This window comes from Lichenostomus cassidix, chromosome 8 (assembly GCF_008360975.1).
Source record: "Lichenostomus cassidix isolate B80296 chromosome 8, HeHo_3.0, whole genome shotgun sequence".
NCBI lineage: Eukaryota > Metazoa > Chordata > Aves > Passeriformes > Meliphagidae > Lichenostomus > Lichenostomus cassidix.
The window spans coordinates 11320633-11340898 of NC_139489.1; the positions used below are offsets into that span (position 1 = coordinate 11320633).

The following is a 20266-nucleotide window of genomic DNA, read 5'->3' on the forward strand; positions in this document are numbered from 1 at the left end:
TACAAGTAAGAATTTCATGACAACACAGGATGCATTTCAGGGTACGTATTTTTGCAGTTAAGAACCCTTAAACTTACTCAGCTTTAGGCAGACTCTACCAATGCACTCCATATTCACATTACGCTAAATTTTTTATTTAACCACAAGCCTATTCAGTGAAGTTACTGAATGCTGAACTGTGTGCATGAAAACTTCTAGCAACAAAGGAAACAAATTTGCATAGAGATGAAAACCAACAGTTAAAGACAGCAGAATAAGAAAAAAATCCTCCCTAAATATGCAGAATAGCCTAATTGTTTTACTGGTTTAAGCCAGTACTGTCTATCTGGGAGTCAAGTATGAGCCCAATTGTTTAAAGGAATTCAGAAACATGGATACAGTTAAAAGTATGTTCCCTGTGGCTCTAAGCTAGAAAAGAAACAGTGAAAAGAAGCAGCCAATACGTGAACATACTGGGTGTATACCAGACCTGAAACCAGCAATGCAACAGAAGCCTCTACTACAACTGTGGTGGAATTATATGTATGGAACTTAAAATGGATAAATTAACACTACATACAACATTAAATCAAAAAAACATTATGTACTGGGGGTGGGGGGAGAACAGACTCTTGCAACAGCAAGAAGTCTCTGAAAGTTATTTGATGTCACTATTTTATGAAAATGGACAGTATCTAAAGTCTTCCACAACAACTGAACCCTAGAAAATAGAATAGTTTATTCATCTGATCCAGAGTATAATGAATCATCTTCATATTGAAGAGAAATAATCTGTCTCTTCTTGTTCTTCTGAGTCTCATCTAACAATCAGCATGCTCAAGGATAATACTGCAGTGATAAAGATTCAAACTTTTCCCAGTGCTCAGATATGGCATCTGTGGATATCTGTGGAAATCCCCAGACTACTTCAGAGACAATATCTGCTATAGGCAAAGTTACCATTTACAAGAGCAAATGTGATACATATATAAATGCCCAAAGTAATAAATAAAACTGGTGAATCTCTGTGGTATAAAACAGCAGTTCTTAAATTCTCTGCAGAGCAATGGCATGTTACTTAAAACAGTACATTTTTTTAAACTGGAAGCAGAAGCTATTTATGCAAATAGAATCTAATCCCGTACAGAAGTATTTGCCCAAGACAAAAAAATTAGCACCTCTGAAAAGATGAGAATTCGCACAGACACTAGATTATCAAGATTTTGGATTATCTCCACACAGAAAATACATCACTTCCTAACAAAGCAGTATTACTAAATTAGGGATGTATTTAATTTAACAAATTATATTCAGCAGTCTATCACATCTAGAGTATGCCAGCATCTCTTCCCACACATACTGAGCTTCACATAACTACATTTGCAAGAAATCAGTTTTCTGGAAACAGCATTTCATTTTTCTGAATCTACATTACATCAAAACAAACAGTACTTTCAAATGACAGAAATAACCTCTACCAAAAGACATTATGAAGATCTTACTCAAAATAATACATAACAATAAGCAGCTTAAAGCTATAATGAAAGCTTAAATGCAATAAAAATAAATAAATGTTACTGGAATTATTCCGAGATTTCAGCTGTCTCTGACACACTAAGATTATATTACATATGGTCAAAATATAGTCTCTCAGAATGGGACTCCTTAAAATAATCTTATATATAGAAGGCTAGTAAGATAAAATAAAGAAAATAAAAGGGAAAAAAAAGTAGAATGGTATGAAAAAATTAACAGGTTTTAAAAGCTAGCAACTGGCAAGGGAAATGTTTTACTCAAAACCAAAACTGCAAAGAACCAGAATAGATAGTCCAAAGTGCTATCTTTCTTCTTTAAAATAGATGGGTTCACTAGGCCAGACAAACCTATTCTTACATAAGAGGAAAAAATTCTTTAGAAATAATCTTCTCGTGGAAACCTATTTCTACTTCTTTCTGGAAGGAAAAAAAAAAAATGGGCAGGTAAACTGAATTGGTACTTAAATAATAGAATGTATGAAACAAAAGCTCAACCTCCTCCTCTTCAACAGTCTTTCTCTAAAACCACAAAAGAAAAGAAAAAGGTCAAGCCAGAAAGTGATATGACAATGACCAGCAATGTCCATCTGTTCCATTGCACCCTTTCCACTGAGCAGTGTTATCAGAACTGCTGACAGTACTGGTATTTCGCACTCTTCTGGGCTACCTATATGAGGAAACTTACTGGGAGGATGGGTATGATATAGGCATCACCCCTCTTCCAGCCAGACATTCCAGGATAAGATTGCAAAATCACTCCACATAAAACTAAATATGAATTATACAAGTGTGACTTTACAGAACTCTAGAAAAGCAACCACTATATCAAATTCCTTCTCTTTAAAGCCTGAAACACTTTAACTGCTTTCAGTTTCTTGTATCTTGGCCAAATGAGAGTTTGTGCTGAAATTATACATTGAAGCATCTGTCTCAGACTGATATTCCCACCCTGCTGTCTCTCTCCTGAATTCCCAGTCAAAATAATTACTCATTTCTGTGCACAAATATGGAAATTATTTTAAACCCTTCTTACTGCTTAAGACACATCTGACTGTTTCTTCAAGAAGGTTTTCTTCCTCCATAGTTTGGAGTAAGAAATGGGAATTCGGCATAGAGAAGAGTTTGCCTGAGAACAAAAATCCTGGTGGAGCTGTGATGAAGACTGGCTGAGGGGAATGTTAAATGTGAATGCACAGGTAAGGAGAGCAACTGCATTAGCAAAATGAGAGGATGCTGACTGGAGAAAGAGACAGACTGGAAATCCTGAAGAACTGCTAGAAGATAAAGTCACAACTGTGAAAAAGAAAACTAGAACTGGGCGTAACTGGAAGGAACAGGCAGAATCTGAGATTTTACCTAGTCCCAACTCACCTACACACATCACACAGCACTCATCCCAATTGTCTGTCACAAATACCTAGGACAACTCTGCCAACACAACTATTTGTGGAACTATGCAATAAATCTACAAATAGGTCAGAGCTGAAAATATAATATTTTCTTCTTTTCTTTTCAGATGGGTCCAGATGAATCAATTTTTCCTGTGGGTCATATTAAAGGACAATGTGCTGCAGCACAAGCATGGGATCACATGGCCACAACAAAAGGTGAAGATGTGAACTTTGCAAGGTTGTACCACAACCCCTTGGAACAATAAACTACATTCCACACTTCAACACATCACCTGGTGTGTTCATCTTAAGCACGTCATCTTATCAGAAAAATGCCCAAAATTATCATTTAATACAAACTGCACTTGTCCTGAATAAAGACAGTAGCTTTAAACACCCTTACTGAACTTTAATGACTCATAAGTAGTCAATAAAGTCACTCCTGTCTGATACAATTAACTTATCAAAAAAATTAAAACCGGACTATGTAAATAACTTCCATGTCCCAGTTAAAAAAATTATGCTTAGCCTCCCTCTATATCTTTATCACCCCACCTACCCAATCCACTTTATCATTCTAAGTGAAAGTCCCACTCTAAATTATGCCTTTTCCATGTGAAACCATTCAATTGCTAATTAGCTGTCCTGTTATCCAAAGAATATCTCCTGCGCAGGATTACCAAAACACGTGACTAACATCTCTGAGATACATTAAATCACACAGGTTCTTGAAAAGCTCATTATAAAATTAATTACACTAACTTAATTACAGTAACCATTTATCAAACTGTTACTCTAGCAGAGGACTCCAATAATACTTAATCTTTTAAACACAGAACATAGTTTATATAAATAGGAAAAATATTACTTATTTCCTGAAGAAGCTATTATTACAATATACAGAAAATACCTAGCATAAAAAGACATTGTTTTTTCCTATAGGCAGGCTGCAATTGTAAGAGGTCATCAAGTACTTAATAATCCTGCTAGCAGTTTACAGGTGAAAAGGAACTTGATGGAGAAAATCAGCGCTCTTCTACTTTCTTCTTAAAAGCCCCAGGAAAAACCAGTTTGCACATTTTTGTAGAATATTACACTGGAAATTACTACTCTGCCTGATTTACTATTGGAGCAGTGACTACAAAAATGCTACCTTATGAAGTACACTGTAAAGTGCATATTCTATGAAATACTGTCTAGAACATATTTTTATCTCAGATGATTTTCAGTCAAGGGCATGCATTTGAAATGCACCAATTAATATAGCTTTTTATATGCAAAATTACAGCATCAGCTCCATAAGCCTCACAAGGCTCTTACAATGACAAACTGATGTGCAGCTCAGAGCAGCACCACACACACAGCCAGGTGCTCTGCGTGGGCTGAGCTTAGAAGTGCTGCTGCATTGTACTAAGGCAAATACAAAGCCAGAGTTTGGAAAAGGGACACATGAGGCAAGCAACAGTTCCTGTAAAATGTTTTGAACATTGTTTCAGAATTAAAACGTTTTTGTTCTAAACTTTTATTCAAAATCTAAAATACAGCCTCTCTCCCCCAAAGGAAAAAAAACATGGAAGGCTGTTTTTCCAGCTATCTGCAGTCTTGAAAAGAGTTTTAACCACTTATTTTCCATCTGATAATGCTTTTGACTCAGTCTAGGGGATACACATTATTCTATAAGCAGACAGCAATGGGCTGGCTTTGTAGTCCTAAACGTGGTACCATTCTGCCACACATTCCATTGTACCTCCCATGTTTTGAAAAATTTCATGTTCCTCCCTCTGACCATCTCCAAACCTCAAGGATGGTGTGGCAAATTCCCCCCTATACATGCACTGACTAGACTGCTTGCAAGCCATGTATAGCACATAACCACTGGGCTCAAATCCCCCTTAAAAAGGGGACTAATCATTTCTGAGAAAGCTGCAAGCTCTCTACAGTTCTGAGATGTTTACTCTCAGCTAAATTTAGGGGGGTTACTAAGTTGGTCTAAGGATTCAAATATTAGTCAGAGACAACAGTAAACAAATAGAGGAATACCTGATTGTTTGATCTGAATCATAGCTCTAAATGCTTAAAACATTCTGGACAGACTTAGGGCATGGAGGGTACCCAGAACTACCCCAAAATTCATGAAGAAAAAACATGCAGCTTGTCACAGCTATGTCTTCTCACCAGATGCATTTTCATGCTCCTAGAATTACAGGCATCCCTTGGCACCTCAGCTGCTCCTGTGTGTATAATCACAGCACCAGTCACCATCACCACCACCCAGACGAGTTCTCACATGCAAAGGGCTTGGCAAAGTAACGGACAAGCTCACAATCCGAGAATGCTTTAAAGTTGAATTTAAACACAGTAGTAGCCTGCTGCCATAGAGTCACAGAATCATTTAGGTTGGAAGAGACCCTTAAGATCATTGTGTACAATCGCAAATGATTTGCCTCATGTCACTTTTTGACTAGCAGTTATTTTTAAGAGTCCCAGCTCTTTTAAATGCTCATGTGGCTCTATTGGAACTGACTTTGACATATTAGTAAAACTGTATTACACCAAGTCATTTCTCTGGTGAACAGCTGGCAGAGAAATACCTATTTTCTAAAGAAACTGAGATGCTACAGCTGTTGATATGTTTCACTACTGTACCTCTATGCTAGAACCTCAACATTGTGGCAGTTCTCAAAACAGTGATCTGCAGTAAAAAGACCCATCCTTCCTTTTGCCTTCTATATAGGATGTTGTTTATTTTCATTGCCTCACGCTGCAGTTTGGCCTAATACACAGCACAACTGCTACAGCCATATTTAGCCATACGTGACAGCTTTGCCATTGCAGACAGTCTTGCAAAGCAGTTTTGAGCACGTTCCTGCTCTGTGAGCTGGATGTCAGCATCATCTACACCAAGAATGTGCCTTTCTCCCCCAGAAATACGTGAAGGCAGACAGAAAATTTCTCTCAGTGCTTGGGCATCCTCACAAAACTGCAGATATGAGCACTTAAAAACGTTTTACAATTTATTCTTAGATGCTTTTCAAATTCTGCATTGTAACTGATACTGCGCTTGTTAAGCAGAGAGGTTTCAATACCCTCTATAGCCTGACATTCTCAGTGTATGTTCTGTCTGCATTTTTCTGAGTAAGAAGACTGTTATGCATATTTCAGTCTACTTGGCTTGGGAGTTTCCACTGGCAAGTACTGAGGGTGTTTTAAGTGCATTCGGAACTGTGGTTTTTAAAAGCTCTTAAAGGAACAGTAAGCAGCTGCTTTCTGTTTTGCTGCTGTCCTGTCTTCAGGCACAGGAAACAAAACCTGCAATATGAACATTATCACATACCTCTTTTAATCACAACATAGCTACTGCTAATAGAGGACTTTATTTAAAAAACCACCGACTTTATTGTAAGACTGCTCCCAGTTCAACTAGTACATTACCTTTCTCTAGCTGCTTCTGCTTATATCAAACTACTTTCAGACAGGATAGCTGGCCACAATTTCCTTGATTTAACAGTTCACTGGCAGCCTAGTTCACTTTTTCAGTCTAATATATGTAATTCAAACAGAACTATGACTGCATCATGTGTAATTTGGTTTTGCTTGATTGCCATTCTGCTTTCCTCTCTTGCTGTGCTCAGAAGGTCTTTGCAGGCCAGCACATTCACTGATAAACAATATGCTGCTTTTTATTTCCCACAATTTCTATGTTCTGTCTGGCCTGTGCTTACAGTACTAACTGGAAATACAAAGGAAGTTCTGTCTGGCCTACATTTACATTTAAAATTTCAGCCTTTTAGTTACTCTTACTTTCTCAGTATGAACATCTTTTTCATTTGAACACTTTGGCATTAAATGTAATTAACTGCCAATGTAATTGCTTTGTAAAAATGCAGAGTTGTTTGTTGTTTTCCTGCAGGTCTTTGCTTTTCCTGTGACCACTGACAAAGAACCTTTAGGCTTGCTCCACTTTTATTTTTCACCTGGATGCAGGCTTGCTCATAGGTTTTTACAGCTCCTACAGCCCTTGCACAGTAAAAATTCAGAATAGTTTGATTCACACTGCCTTGATCTTTCAAAGTCACACATTTATTCCCTTGAAAGATTAAGCCAGGAGAGTACAACTTTTAATACGATACCACTATGCACCACCTTTTTCTTCTCCAGGTATCTTATTAACATGCTAAATATACATATTTTATAGATTTAAAATGCATTTCAGAGCATTTCTAGGACTTTACACTGTTACTCTAAACCTACTATTAACCTGTCAACACACTGCTGAAATACAACTACAGTTTACCCTCTATATGTTTTTCTTTTGGCTTCCTTTATTCAACTTTGTGATACAAGGGACACTCAGATATTCTGCTTTGAATTTATTGTTCTTCAGGGCTTTGTTTTGCAACACTCAGTTTATGATTTCTTGCAACTACACAAGACAATTTGTTTTCAAAACTATGCTCACTGTTCAAGCATAAAATGAAAGACTAATGAAATGAAGTGAAAAATCCATTCTGATTCTATTAGGCTGTCCCACTGGCTGAATACTTTACCAGGAACTTTGTAAATATCTCTCGATATTGAGATGTTGCACTACATTTCCAGAGCAAAAGGGACATACTTATTACTGCCTAAGCACATGAGCAGATCTGTCACCTATGCACAGAGACACTTGATTCCCTTTGCATGTTAATTGACTATTCATTTTCAAAACTTCTTCCTCATTAAATTTAAATGCAAATCAATTATGCACAACATTATTAACTTCAAGCTTCTTTTCTCACACAGAGTAGAGCCACACGTCTCTGCAGTCAGTACTTTGTCTCCAACAGCCGCGATAAGCAGATGGTTAGGCAAGAGCTGCTGTGTATAATACCATTATAGCTTCCAAATATTTTTAGCTCAGAGTCCTCCCAAGTCATATGTGATTTCTATCTATTTTCTAAACTTCAGTGGATTTCTCTTCCATGAATTTTCCTTGTCTTCCCCAGAGCTTCCATGAATTTTCAGCATTCAGGCTATCCCACTGATGTTTTTGTAAAAAGAGAATTTTCATTTTTACAAATGGGTTTAAAGACCTGGAAAAAAGGAAAGGCTACAAGGTTAGATACCCAATGCAAGTCTCACAGCAACTTCATTTTAACTCTTTCTCCATTCCGCCTTCAACTGGCTTTTTTTTTTGTTTTGATTTTTGGGGTTGTTTTTTATTTTTTGTTGGCAGAATAAAATTTTTGTGTTTTACTCAGAGCTCCCCCTTCTACTTCAGTTTTTCTGACTTCGCCTAGATATACTTTTTCAGGAACAAAAAAAAAACCCCTCGTGGTATTATCAAAGATGGAAAGCTACTGCATGCATAAAGCATGCCTTTGCAACTATCATGTCCTACATGCTGCAAATACATACACTCAGCATTAGTAACAAAGGCATGTCTGCAGTTTTATCTGCCCTAACAGAACACATGAGACTTCAAGGCTTTAAGCAGTATTCTCAGTTTAATTCTCTGAAACTGAAGTAATTTCTCACAGATTTGACTTTTCTCCTTTGTCTCAAAACAATAGGATTCATGACTATGATAGTATTTAATGGATACTTCAACAGTTATTAATTCAATAATTCAGGGCAAACTCCGATCACATTTTAATAGAATAGCAATTAGAACATTTAATCTTTCATATAAAAATACACGTCTGGTTATGGTATCTAAAATTCTTGATAGTATCTATTGCCATAAATAAAAAGGAGATGCTCATTTTACCATTCCTTGCAATTATCCTGTAACATCAGGTTAAAGGACTGAAGAAACATTAAAAGGCTATTCAAGTTCCAGGTTCAGCCACTAGAGAATTCCTCAAAGCACAAGAACAAAGCAAAAAGCGAGATACCATCTACCTTCAGTACATTTTATCACAGATTCAGGAAGCAGGAAGAAGCTGCCAGAAGGTGGGTCAGAGAGTGTGAATTATGTAGTTTCCATACCTATCCTGAGCAAACACGAGCAGATTGCCAGAGTTCTGACACTTCCCTAAATGGCTAACCCATCACAGCAGTAAAAAACCTGCACTTGCAGTTAAGTTCTTGCTTTGTCTCTGAGCTGCACACCAGGATTGCTCACATACTGTATCAAATGACAACACATTTAGAAACTTCTCATTTGAAGAAATTAGATAAAGCTTAGACTAAACGGTTACATTATTTACTAGTGGCTTAGATACTGACTTACACAAATACAATGTTAAATTGACTTTTTCCCTACTTTATCCCTCTGAAGCATTCAGCTAGAGATATGATTACTCCAAATGCTTATGTATTACAAGACCAAAACCAGTATGACCAGTAGCTTTCTGAATATGCCATACAGTTTGGAATCTTTAGAGTATGAATTTGAAAATAATCAATAAAAGCACCTACAAAGTTAGAAATCATAACGGTTCACTTTGCACATTTGCATTTATAAAGATATCGAGCAGAAGACTCTATATATGGTTCTTTTTAATAATAAATCACTTACAGTTTGCCAGTGATGTCCTAAAAAAGCCTTACTGGCACGGTTTTTTCAAACTATTCTGAGGAATTTAACAGCACTATATCAAACCAAGTGCTATGCTTATTCCTTACATAGTACCTCTAAAGAGATGACATCAAATATTAAATAAGGATTAACTTGACAAATGCAGTTTACATACCATCCATAAAACTGCTTAACCTTTTAAACAATATTATAGGAAAAAACCTCCAACCCTGATTGTCAGTTATCTTGGAGAACATCTACAATTTCTGTAAAAAAAAATTATTCAGCTGTGAACAACTGTATTACTCACAGCACAATGCCGCAGCCATAAAAGAAGAAAAATACATACAGTAAGAATATATCTCCTAGGCAGCCTTTGCTGTATCTCGAACATACAAAGCCCTCATAACTCAGTGATATATTATCTCTCCTAGGGCAATAAGCAATTAAATACATTCCTTCCTTGATAACAGTAGGAAAAGAAAACACTACATAAAACTCTCATACCTTTAAAAATTACATTTCACAGTATCTGAGGACATATCTTTGCTGTAAGATCCCAGAATTAATGGTTACTTTATCTAGTTTATCTCCTTGGTGTTCTGCATCAAGAAGCTCTCCCAAATTTTGATTATTCTTATTGCCCTTTTCTGTACTAAGCCTAGCAGACACACCTGTGTGGAATAATCATATTCAAAGCATGGCCTATGTATATCATAGATTTTTACCACAGAATAGTTAATATTTTATATTATGACCCCTTTCTATTAATACTCAACTCTATTTACTTTTTTTGACACCTAGTGAAAAGTGAGTGGATGCCTTTACAGAAATGTCTATCAGAAGACTTTCCTGAGCACTAACAGCTGATTTCAAATCAGGGTTGGGCTTTTTTGCATAAAGTTCTTTTATGCATTACTTCACATTTCTGACAATGAGTTTCTATTTTAACACCCATTTGCTCAGTTTTGTGAGATCTTTTTGACTCAAGACATTGGTGAAATAAAGAGTCATCAGATTTTTATCATCACTAGACCCAAGGAGGGCTTTTTTCTGCAATCACTGAAACAATTTTATTAAAATATCACTACATGTATTTATCAAAACTGAAATGACCATCTTCTAAACATCTGCCTATTTGGACTTAAAACGCCCCTCCTAAATCACATGCCAGCTAAGGTGGGCGCTGCTTCCTATCTCAGTTCTGCATGCACATAGTTTGGATTATCCTTGCTCAACTGAGGTAAACATTAAAACTTTTTTTTTAAATTGGTTCTAAGTGGTAAGAAGGGAGCAACTCTAAAACATGTGTATTTAAACAGCCACTAAGGAAATAAAAATGTAAATCCATGTGTGAGCTAACAGAATCGTAATTAAAAATATGTTGGCGAGCCCAGGGGTCTGTGTCAAAGGCTACCCATTCGCTGCCAATGAAGGCTACAAAGACAGCAGAGCTTTTTTAGAGACTGAATCCTCTTTCAGCAGTTGACATCCAAAGGTTTTCACTGTCACTCCAAGTGAGTAACTCTCATAAGGATCGTCATTTTCCATTCAAACTACTGCAATGGTCTTTTCTCCGCCCTGCTCAATTACATGCATTTAGATACTTCCCCAAAGAGCATTTCCTTCTTTATTGTTTTGTCCAAGACACCACTTTCCCTCTACCTTTCTATCACAGCAATCAAAGCCACACCCATCTGTACTCCTTTATCACCAGGGTGGATTCACAGGCTGGTGAGCCTTCAATCATTCTCTCTTTAATTTTGCAACAAGACTTCCCAGGTGAGGTTTCATTTACCGTTAAGTGATTTCATCTACAAAAAGGAGCAATCCCACTCCCCTGTAACTCACACACATCATTCCTATTTTTCCCATGTATTTGCTTTTGTACTTGATCCAATCTCACAGTGAGCTGATTTAGAAAACTCAAGTCTTTACAAAAGAGCCATTTTTCTTCTAGTTTAGCTTCCTAGACAGGCTCACTGTAATGGTGAAATGAGCACAGGTGCCAGTGGAAAACAGGGCCCACGACTTTGCATTTTGGTGACAGACAGTCCTTGGATCAGGTTTGCTGTAATGTGAAGCCCTTCTCTCAGGCTCTCCCTTATGCTTTGTAAGCCTAAGTAGCACAGTTACTTCTCTTATCTTGGAACTCTAAACTGCCATGCTGAGGATAAAAATATTTTATAACTGATGCACAGGAACTGATTCCCCCATGTTATTGTTTCCATCCATCTGTATAGCCCAGCTACAACCCATATTATTCTGGAATTGTGAATGCTGGGGAAACATTCTTCATGTCTGCTGCCACAGAGCAGGGGTCATAGCATCATGCTTTACTTTCTTTTCATTCTGGTTAACTGTTCACTTTAATATAAAATTGTTAAAATTCTACTGAAAACCTAACTGAAATCCAGCTGATGCAAGTCTTCACTAACAGAATCCGAGGCACAAAAAGAGGCATCTGAGGGGAAAAAAAACCTGCAAACTTTCTGTGTTCTTATTTGTTACTGATTCAAATCCCCAGGCTCTTTTTGACATCTTCTCATTATGGAAAATACAGTCAGTGAAGGTCAAAAAGCAACAGTTGTCCACACTTCAACAGAAGCTAATTTCTAAGTATTAGAAAGGCAAACTTTCATTTCAAAGCAGTTGCAGGAGTGAACCAACCAGGGAAGCCAAACTACAGCCCACACATAGGAAGGGCACATTTAAGGGAAGAGAAGCAAACAGAACTTAAATTCGAGCTCATGCCACGTCTGCAAATCAGTCCTGCTGACAGAACAGACAGGATGAGAAGAAATGTCCACAAGATTATTTGGTCCAAGTCATATAACAAAGCTGTAGTGACACATAAATCAAAACTGAAAATGGTACCAAGAATATCACACAGTAAGCTTCTCCAGAGCTCTCCTATTTCTCACAGAGAAATCTCCTAACCTTTTAGGATGGTTCCTTTCAGGGAATTTCTTTGGCCCAGTAAATACAGACATACAACAACCTAAAAAGTTTTTTAAAAGTGTAGCTGATCTAACTGCAACTAATTCAATTATGAGATACACCCTAAAAGCAAGACACAAAGGTCTGATCACCAGAGTTACCTCTCAAGTGGAAAATCAATGAGACATGAGTCACAGTGGATAAAATGACAGTAACTGGCCTGCCTTTACCTCCAGAACCCAAAAGAGAGGCAAAACATTGCCCCTCTATATTCAGAATTCTGACTGAAGAAAAAAATAACCATTCATGCAATGAGGGAATTTCCGATAAAACTGCTTCTGAGCTGAAATTAACTAGAGATATTTCAGGTCATGACAGATGTAACTGAAATGCATCAATATTAAGAAGAAATTAATTACCTGTATTGTTGGAGAGGGGTTTTTTTTGAACTGCAGTCTGAGAACAACAAAAAAAGACTGCCTATCTAAATCTTAACACCAACAAACCTGGTCCTTTACACTTGTATAATCTGAATGGTCCTGACAGCAAACTGTCCTCCAAAGAGCAATCCATTTATGAAAATATAGAGGATTCTAGGGGATTTGCAAAATTCACTTTGGTTCAACAACTCAGACCTCCAAAGCATATGTCAAGAAACCTGAAAAAGACAAGACTTCCCTTTGGGATGGCAGAGGTGTGGGAAGCTTTATTTGCACTAGGACATCATACAAGGAATGAATGTTTCTCATTGTCCTTTTCAGCACTGGCTGTCAGATGGCAGATATGTGAAGAACCTTTTTCATCTGAAGTATTTTAGGAATCCTCTTAACAAAGGATCACTGAATTCCCATGATCCAGAAAAATTCTCACCTGACCTCACTTAAGAGAAATTATGTAACTACGTTTTGTTCTCTTAGAAACCACTTCCTCACAGGTGGATTTAAAACTATCCAAGCACATATGAAAAGTAATTGCACTATTGCAGCCTCTACAATGATACTGTGAAAAATTTTTTTTCAGCCTTTCTGATTTTCTTACAATGCACTGAATAAAGCAGAATTTCCGGAAAACTGATGCAATAAACACCGTAATTCTGCTGAAAATAGAACACTAGTTAAAAATAAAAAAACCCATAAACTACAGTGGCTTCTCATTTTGCCTTTTTTTCCAAGGTTAAATAAATAAATAGTCCTGAACCAAACAAAACCAGAAATGTTGACAAGTAAGGACTGAATAGGCCTGAAAACATCTAGTTAGCTTTCTTTTTCCTGAAGTCCAGCTTTTGAGGAAATACCCAAAGAACAGTGCTGGCAGCACAGCAAGGCACAGAAATATTATCAAATCTTTTCAAGTGACAATTAGACAGATTAGTTACTAACAAAAGCAATACAATCATGTATCCCTAATCAGTAAAATTTGTTGCTAGTTATACTCTGACTTTTAGAGACATGTACATAGAAAGCACAAGTAAATGAAAATAAGGTACTGTGTGAAAAAAAGTGTACCAATATTCTAATTTTAAAATGGTTAATAAAACACAATTTTTTAAGTTGCCAATTTTTTTAATAAATTGGAAATAGGCAAATAACCCAAAGCAAACAAACCACAGCATCTGTTGTAATGTTAACAGCTTTCTGCTCCAAGTCTTTAGTCAGTTACCATCTATAGACTGCCCCAGTCAACTCTGCAGAGCTGCTGCTCCAAACTCCAGGTTAAAGCAACCTTTTCCAGACAGTTCTGTCTGACAATTGCATCTCATTTTCAGCTCTTCAGGTGGAGCTTAGGGAATAGGTGCATCTGTCTCTGCCTAAGACTTAAGCCTTTGTGCCCTTACTATATGAGATACCATGATCCCTTTATAATAGGCTACAAAAAAGCCTCTGTACTGCAGTGATACACAGAAGGAAAATCCCTGGAAGACTTAAAATATTTGAGGAAGGGAACAAATTCCTTTTCTGACATCAGTCTAATATGGTGAACAGTGTTTGTAGTCTTCCGTTATTGATTTTCAGGTTTATGTAAGCAAACACTACACCAGGATCTAAACCCAGTGCCCTGTCAGTTACCAACACTTTGTTTCTCAATGCTTTAGTCACAATTTCCCATCAGTTATAACAAAGAGAGTGATGACAGCCTGTGAAGTGAAAGTACGCAAAGTTTATTCCATATTATTGGTGAGATAAAAAAATGTACTAGAACTCTAATTACAATTAGGCCATAATAGACTGAAAGCATCATTTTATGTAAATCCTCTATACCCCTTTTTAAACGTTGGGAATGTGACAGCATTTGTTTCACTTTAACCCTTTCCCTAATTCCAGAGCACAGACATATGTGACAAAAAAGCCTATCCTTCGCTTGCTGTTAACCCTGAGGCAGCTTTGTCAAATTTCAAACATTAGAAATGCTTGAACAAGGTTACATGGTATGTAGGCAGACTATTTTGAACAGAAGAAGTGCAGAATAAGGCATTAAACTGAATTTGGTTCAAAACCATTTTATCAAATTCTTCTTTAAACTCTAAAAAGCTGTAACAACTCATTTATGTCAAGGTTACCTTTTCCAATGTAATCAGATATTTTAAAATCACCCAAAAGAGTCCCAAAGGAGAAATTTTGTTTAAAACAAGTATATGTAAGAAGACAGGATACATTACTGTTCAAGCTTATTTATACTGTGACTACTACATAGCAATGGGCATAGAAGACTGAAATCTATTCCTAATAGATGGAACACAAACTGATTTTAAATAACAATATAATATAATGAACTCTTCAGGAACCTGAAGACTTTATTGTAATGACTATCCCTCAAAATAGGTGTCTCAGATATTAACTGTAATCTCTATTTTACAGAGAGGAGGTGAAGTTGCGTGGTGTGCTCTATTTCAGAGCCTGGAATGCACCTGATTCCCTGGCTCCTTAGAATTTATCTTCTGAGCTTTGCTTCTTTTCAAAGAAGTCTTCTGAAAGACTTTGATTCTAGCTCAGTTTATTTCTTTTGGATCACTAGAACCACATGAAGGCAAGTCAAAGATATTAAATCTACAGTGAAGACTCTATTAAAGTTATCTTCAATATTACATTACATAAGGCTTTAGTAAATACTTTATAAAAAAACTTTTAATGAATATATTTGATGTTTTTTTTTACTAAACCTTACAACTGTTAAATCACTAATTTTTTCCCTCCACCATGTTGTTTTGTTGTTTTATTTCTTAAATAATGGTCAGCAGTATTATAAAAATCTAAAAATGAGAAGAGATCTAATGCTAAAAAATCATCCTAACCTCCTCTGCCAAGGACAGAAAACTACACCTCAATCACCTCTTGAAGGAGGTTATTTAACCTTTTCTAGAGCACTTTCAGCAACAGATATCCCATTACTTCCCTCAGATATATAACCCTGTGATTATCTATCCTGGATAGATAATATTTCTTGGAGCTGGAAAGTTTTTCCTGACATCAAAATCTCCTTTTGCGCTCTTTGAGGCTATTATTTCTTATCCCACCTAGAGAGAACAGTTTATTACATTATTCTCTGTTGCAAACTTTACCATGTTTGAAGCTTATTATTATGTCTCCCCATCTCTGCTAAAGACTAAACAAGTACAATTCTTTCAGTCCTTCCTTAAAGGTCATTACTGCAACTCTTTCCTAAATACTCTTCTAGTCCCAATCTTTTTGAAGCAGAGTAACAAGAACAGGGACACTGCTTTATCTGAGGCCTTATACTGAGTACTTCAGAGCAACTTCCATCTCACAACAACAACAATTCTGCTCATATATCCCAGTGAGACTCCTGGGTTTTCATAGAACTGTCACGACTCCATTGTGTTAATTTTGTGATACAGCTACTTATTTACAGAACTGTCACCCACCTAAGTGTTTCTCATAATTAAAGTTATTATTTCTAGCAAAGGTATTATTTTGTACTCATTCTCTTAACTGAACTGCATCCCATACAGTTCAGGTCATTCATTCAATTTTCCAAGACCATTTCACACTCTAATGCTTGTATTTCCTCCCAGATTTGTCCTGTCCAGGCACTTAGTAAATCTGTTTTATTCTATCATCCAGGCCACAAAACAGAAAAATAAACGGAAATAAATTCAGAAAATACACCTGCACAAGATACACCCATGTCTTCAATCTGAAATATTCTCAAAGCATTTAATTAATAAGTTATGAAGCTCCATGGCACACCTTCTCTGACAGTATCTGTTTCTGGTGTTTCTAGATTTCTTGACTGTGGAAATAACATTCCTAACTTCAGCCCTAGTGTACAGGCAGAGTATATTTCAAACACAAATATACAGGGGAGGCTCTGTCACTCTCCTCCCTCTTCAATTCCTTTCTGTGTGGCACAGTAACCCAATTGCATAGCTCCTCCAATTTGCAATTTGGGCTATCTCCCTGTTTCTCCTCCTAAACTAGAGATGCTTCAGAGACACTTCACACAAAAAAACTTCACACCACTAGCTATGAAAAATTCAGATCTCATGTACATGTATATATGCTAATAAAACAAAAAAAAACATCAACAAAAAGCAGGATGTTATAATGTATATAGCAACAGGTAAACTCCCAAGAACACTCCCTTACTTTCTGACTTAATTTTTCTAACTGAAATGTTTTGAACAAAGTTAGAATCATCCTTTTTAGGCAAAAAAAAACCAAACAGCTATTTCTCATGACAAAAGACTGTTAAAATCCCACTTCTCTACTACTGATCTATACTTGTAAAAATAAGCTTTTACACTTCTTACTGATACTTTGGCACATGTATGTGCCCCCCAATCAAAACAAATATTTGTGTTTAAATGTTTGTATTTATGTGTTTAAATGTTTGTATTTAAATCTGAAGTGCTAAAAACATCTTTTAAATCCTTGGACAATCAAATTATCTATCTTGCCAACATTCATATTCCTATGTCCTGTGATGAAGTTCAATAGACCAGAAAAACTGGAGAGCAGCTAATAGCAATCTAAAACACTGCTGCAAGAAGAATCAACTCTTTTCTGAAGCAACAAGAGACAAGCAATCAGCTGTATGCAAAGCAAAAATATTTAAATTGAGTATCAGGTAAAACTTTAACCATGGGGTGATGGAGCTGCTGAAACAAGCAACACAATGAGGAACTTTGCCATCAGAGGGAATGATCTCACTATGCTTTCAAAGGGCAGAGGATTGGACTCACTGAGCTTCCTGTATTTTTATGTTTAACTGAATTCATTATAAGCATCAAAACACTGAAGTTACTTTAAAGAACAGTTATTTTAAGTTAAGCTACTAAGCTTTTGAACTGAAGATACAACCAACTGTCTGTACAAGGGAAAGTAACTAAATGCCAGCTTAAATAACACTCAGATTTTGAACACACACTATACAAACTGCCAACCTACTACACCACAAAACACAAGTATTTTGATTACAAAGCTACACTCCATAACAGACTCTTTTTAAAGGTCGTTTTGTTTGAAAAACAAAAAACAAGAGTCCAGTAAGAACACACTATTTAATGTTCAGCCCTACATTTCTGAAGTGTCTTTTATTAGTTGCTCAAACAGAAGGAAGGTTTTCAGAAAACTAAAACTTCCATCATGATGGTTCTTCTTCAACCACAGCAGTTTTTCAATGACAAACCATATTTACGGTGTTCTCAAAACTAGAACAATATACCCTTAAGTGTTAGAGTAAACTTTACCAAGAACAAATTCTAATCAGCAGCAGCTTGACTTCCAGCAAAGAACATTTAATTTGGAAACTAAAAAAACCCCTCACTACAGAAGTGAGAAAGTTTCTCACTTTCTGCAACTTCACTCCCGCCTACAGAGGTGGCAGAATTCTTCTTCTTCAAGGTTTTTAAGGACAGGATCTACAAATATCTGTCTGGAATAATCCAAGCAATTTTAAACCAACTGGAGACAAAGGGAACAATAGGTCCTACAGTACTGTGTTTCTGGAACTGTGAGTGCAATCTTAATCTATGGATGTAAGAGCCAAACACTTGATGAATAAATTCTCTCTTGCAAATATGGTTCCCTACAACCAGAAGACCTGTATCATCAGTTCCCACACAGCGCAAAGACTTCCATTTTTGGGAAAACCAAAACAAAGCAAACCTCAATAGATTTGCCCTAGAGACCTTAAAGAGGGTCTTGGAAAGCTGAAAGGTAATTTAAAAGAAGAAAAAAGAAAACAAACATTAAAAAAAGCACAACTGGAAGGAGAAGAGAGTGCAAAGGCTTCTGTTCCAACTTCCCCTGTTCTTTTAGAAACATTAAGAAACACATTTCTTATTTCCCGTACAGTAAAAGAGCAGAGCACAAGTTTTTCCACCTTGAATCAACCACACAACTATTACTGACCAGAAGTCAACCTAAGCACCTAAAATGATCCGGAAGAACCAGATACAGACAAGTGGACCAAAAAAAAAAGAAAATCTTTAAGTCTCCTGGAAATACTGGAGTATAAAGCCTTCATTCTGTGTGAGACTGGACAGTATATCTCACTATGTAATCTCACTACACAAGTATGTCAGAAACACTGATAAACATCAGAGCAGTCACATGCTGTTCAGCTGTAGAACAAAAGCCCTTATTAGGATACATTCCCAAATTCTGTGAAATAAAAATCTAGTTATTTTTGCACACTAAATCCATAATAACACGGAGCCAAATAATCTCATTTGCTATTTCTGTTTTTCCAGAAATGTTAAAAATTATGAGACAGGATATAAAATTGAACTCCATCACAAAATATCTTAGTAACTAAGCTATTTAATACAGCCTCTTAGTAATTATACACTTGGAGTATGCATTGCAAAGGAAAAATCATTTCATTTAACAGTGGTACAACTGAGAATTGCAACAACTACCTATGTTAGGCTAAACAACCAGACACATAAATTATCAGCACTATTTCAATGTAAGGTCATTCACTGCTGCTCCTTACTGACACACACGGTTGCACTGTGTAACACTCCTTCACAAAAAGCCTTTAAATTCAAGCCTGTAAATTCAAGGCATAGAATTTTTTACAGAATAAACATGACAGTGCTGGAAAAAGGGTGAAACCAAAGTTGTTTAGGTTCTTAATCACTTGCTAGGAGTTACATGTCAAACTAAATTAACTGCTAAGCCCTTCTAAGGCAATGGGAAGTTTCATGAGCGACTTCAGCTGAGTGGAAACTCTCATCTGATAGCTATTTTTTTGAACATTTTACCACACACTCTATAAAGAGATACATTTTTCTCCCCTGTTAACACACACCATGTTTTTCCTTTACACTTTTTTCCACTTCTGATTAAGCAAATACTATTAATCCAAAAGACAGTACAGTCAGATTAAAAGATGTTTGAAAACAAACCACAACAGTATCTTGTCAACTTCTTTTCTGCAAAGTTACACTTGCTTATGCAAAGAACCATATTTTGCTAATCCCAAACCTACCAATCCCTACTAAATCACCAGACCTTGGAGCTGCTAGGAGGGGAAGCTAGTATTTAACCACAGGTTAGAAATACACCCAAAAAGCATGTTCTTAAAGGGTTGCACAAGTCAGTATTTAATGTAAAATACAGGGTACACTTAGAGCTTCACTCAAAAGCCTCAGTAAACAATCACTATGTAGTGATTAGTACAGCATAATGACAACATCAGTGGAAAACATGTAAATAGATGTACAACCATGGAAGAGCCACTACAGTTTGTTTAATAATAACTGGAAACATAATTGCAAAATAAAATTTGGAACTCCAAAGCCCCTGTAACTTATTCTTTTATAAAAATTTAGTCTCAGTTATGTGTTAGCCTAGAATCAGATTAATAAAATACTCCAAGACTACAAAAACTGCCAACGTTACTAGACAATCAGGGACAGAATACAAAACACCATAAGGAAGAAGCAGAACCAT

At 36.4% G+C, this 20266-nt stretch overlaps 1 protein-coding gene across 3 annotated transcripts in view; it reads right to left on the reverse strand.

Annotated features, from left to right (window-relative positions):
• The window catches only part of ZZZ3 (zinc finger ZZ-type containing 3), a 56905-nt gene that overhangs the window by 35354 nt on the left and 1285 nt on the right, over positions 1-20266 (reverse strand). The gene's annotated exons all lie outside the window — the stretch shown is intronic.